Below are 4,340 nucleotides of genomic sequence, written 5' to 3'. Positions count from 1 at the left end.
CTAACGAATGCGCAAATCGGTTATTACTTAAACAACGTAAGATCATATCTTAATTCTACTAATAAACTACTTAGGTCTTACATGTTTATAAACAACTTAAACTTCAAATATGACAACCGAATATGTATTACGAAATCGACGCAACAGTTAGCTTTATATAGTTCCGTTTCGACTTTTAATAGCTTTTGACCCTCATTTTCGGGAGTATTTTAACCCCACATAGAGACCAATACATAAAATACTATTTAAACGAAAGATGTAGTACGATATGCGATGAAACTACTGGTTCTCAAATCACCTCATTTGGATTACCCATCTATTTTATACGAATATTACAAAACAGCAAATCAATCCTAAATACATTGCAAACAGCCCCGAAAACACACTGTTTCGAGCCACTTAGAATCATAATTGGATTTTCGATCCTACATGAAAGTTGTAGTATACATTAAGGGCTTTTTTAACTGCAAAATATGAGCTTATTTCGACTTACAGTTTGTAAGTTATACACTGTCAAAGTATGAACCTGCAAAGTCGGTAAACTCCGATTCCACAATTCCCGACTAACATTTATAATCCAACCTTCATGATTCGCTACATTTACATGCTATAAACATGTTTCAACATACTAAACAGTAAAACAAGTCCAATGGTCGCTAACCTAAATTTAATCATGAAATTTTACTCTTTTCGACATTATATCGAACAATTGGTGTACCGTTAAACATATACACCAAATCTAACCATAATGAAACCATAATTTACCCTTTTCATATCTACATCAATTTTATCAATCCTAGCATTCTAAACATGAAATTTATCATACTTATAACAATATCAATCTGTAAACTTAGACATAACATCATTTATAAACCGGTCTAAAAAAATGCTAACGTAAACACCCTAATAAAAGTGAATGAAATTTATACCTTTATGAAGGGTTCGAAGAGTGGATTCCGCATATATAATCGTTACTTCGATTGCTTCAACGATTTGAGAAATATTTTAGAGAGAAGAAAAGAAATGAGAAAGGTGAATATGAAGATGAAGAAACCGAGGTTGACTCTTTTTTTTAACTTTACATATTATATATATATATATATTATAATTATAATAACTTTAGTAATTTGATGGTTTTAATCCTTTAACAATTACCGACCGTTATTTAAGTACGATACAATTTGGATAAGTTAACGAGAATGTTTTTAAAACTCGAGTCTTACAATTTGTTTGCTTAAAATATTATTAGTTTTTAAAATAATTTAGTTTAAAAATTAAGGGAATACAAGTTTTTAATTAAATGTACGTTCACGTATATAGAATAATACTTCAATATTCATACATCAGTATGATATTCATCATGAATAAAAATTTTCAATGTGACATTCATCAAAATTATATGTGTTTATGTGTATATAATAACTCTTTAATATTTATACATCAATATGATATTCATCATTAATACATAGTTTCACTACGACATTCATCATGAATATACTTACTATTAATCATGAATATTTGTTAATGTGCACGTATATTCAACAACTTTTAGGTGTTCATACATCAATGTGATGTTCATCATGTATATACATTTTCACTATAATATTCATCAATAATATTTATGTATAATCATGTGTACACAACTCTTTATTATACATATTAGTATGATATTTATCATAAATATTAACTTTCAACATAATATTCATGTAAATATTCATCATGAATATACATATTATTCATCATGAATATTTATGTACGATAACGTGTATACAACAACTCTCTATTATTCATATTAGTATGATATTTACCATAAATATTAATTTTCACCATAATATTTATCATGAATATACTATAGTTTCAACTATGATACTTTTTTTTTCTTTTTGGGTTCTTGTTTGATCTTGATGAATTCCCGATTCATCTCGATAGGTTCTTGATTCATCTCGATAAAAGCTAACAATGGTAGGTTATTATTTTACACAAACAAACACACAATAAATCAATTGATAGGTTCTCCATCGACCTCGATGAAAAATGAAGGTGGTAGGTTATGATTTTACACACACAACCACACACCAAGTCATGGTTGGGTTCTTGATAAGTCTCGATTGGTCTTGATAGATTCTCTATTAGTCTCGATTGGTCTCGATCGGTCCTGATTCGTGTCGATAAAAGCTGAAAATGGTAGGTTATGATTTACACACACAAACAGATAATAAGTCAACTAATAGGTTATCGTTTTACACACAAAAACATACCCCTAATTGATCAACGGATTCTCGAACGTTGTTGATAGGTTCTCGATCGATATCAATGTGTTCTCGATTGGCCTTGATAGTTTCTCGCTCGATATCAATCGGTCTCGATAGGTTCTCGCTCGATCTCGATGGGTTCTTGATGGGTGTTGGGTTACGATGATAAAGAAAATGCTGTCAAGTTACGTACTTACGACGTTGAAGAAAGTGTTGAAGAATGTGATGTCGAGTTATTGACTTATGATGCCAAGTTGTTGTACACATCTGAACGTATATGAATATCTATAATGAATATTATACATACATAACATTTGACATAAAAAACGGTTAAAACAAAAAAAACTACATCGAGATGGATGTCATATAAAAGAGAATTAAATTCTCGTTTTTTGATGTAATTTATTTGTTTAATATGTTATGAATTTCTATGTCAATTTAGTTTAAAAATTAAGGGCGTAAAAGTTTTGAATTAAAAAATAAAATACAAAATCCAAAATAAAGTAAATGATTGAAATGGACTCCCTTTTTTACCCCTAACCACTTTAATTAATAATTTTAATTAAAAAGTCTAATTAATGTGAGTTGTTGAACAAAATAGAGACAGAGAGCCAAGATTTGGCCTTTGGTTTACAATGGAAATTTAGTTTTTATTTGAACTTCCCCCTCTGTTGGTCTCAAACAAATCTACAAGAATTTTAAGGGTAACAATTTGTAGAAGAGGGAGGGATGAATACAAATACATAATTTTCACTTTTGAAATTCATTTATTGATAAAAGAAGATCAATATGGTATTTACACATTGTTGCGGAAGAATATAAGATTAAGACCTACTCTAAACAATCTTAGAAACACAATGTTTGCCTAAAAGATAAGAACAAGAGAGAAACGAGTTAGAATACGAAGAAGGTGCTTGCTAAGAAGAGAGTCTTCTCAGCTATTTATACCCATTGCATTTAATGCAAGTCAGAGGATACAAGACACATGGCAAACTTGTAATGGAGAGTTTGTCCTACGTCTTTTCAGATATGCTGGCTTTTGGCTGCATATAAATCGTTGACTTTCACAAAGTTGGTAAACACGTTTAGAGACAATAGAGTAACTCTGTGCATGTACTTTTATTTGTGTGAGGTATGGAGTTGTCATTTTGTGCAAGAGCATAAGAAAAAAAACTTAATCTTGTTGAGAAAGATTTATTTGATTGCTGACATTGATTCATCTCTAAAGGTTTTTCAGTGTTCGTTGAGTTTTGGTCAGATTTCACACTTTGATTTAGACATTGTTGTTCTACTGAATCCACATCAGATCATAAGTTGTTGTTCTTTGAGAAATTTATAGTACATGTTCAACGATCACGGAACAGACTTAGAGAAGATAGTTGAAGCTGAACAAAAATAGAAAAAGTATATTTCACTAAGTATGGAGACTGATCATCAAATCACTGAGAGAGTTTGGATCAACAATCTCCCCTTATTTGATGATGACAAAGCAATACAAAAGAAATTTTCTATCTATTAAGTGAGGGAATGGAACTTGTAAGATACGTGTTCCATTTAATGTTTTGTGGAATCTTTTTAAGTGTCGGCGAGTATTATGTGGAAATTCATTTATTTGTAAAAGATTACAAGTGAAAAAATGAAGTTACATAACTAAAATAACTTAACACTGAAGGTGTATTAACTGATAAGAGATAGAGATAAGTTAGCAAATGAAAGAGAAGATGTGACTCGTATATGTACTTTTCCCAAATACTGTACTTTTCCCAAATACTGTTTTCAGGGATCTTTCTTAGAGAACTAATGGAAATTTCATTTAAGTAGAAAATGAAATATTACAAGTCATATTACAATTGGTTTGAGAAATCTAAAAGTCTAGTGTTGATCCTCTCTCTCAGTAATTTGATGATAATCCCTTTTTTTTTCACGTTGTATTTGTGTTTCTGTATTTTCAGTTCCAGCGATCTTCACTGAGTATGTTCAGTGATCGCTGAAGAACTAGCATTGTAAATCTATCAGAGACAACAAAACTTCAAGAAGACAACACTCAGACCAAAGAACCTTCAGCAAACGTCGAAGACTGAAACTGAA

This window comes from Cynara cardunculus (genome assembly GCF_001531365.2).
Source record: "Cynara cardunculus var. scolymus isolate 2C chromosome LG 16, CcrdV1, whole genome shotgun sequence".
NCBI lineage: Eukaryota > Viridiplantae > Streptophyta > Magnoliopsida > Asterales > Asteraceae > Cynara > Cynara cardunculus.
Note: the sequence above shows the minus strand (reverse complement) of the source record.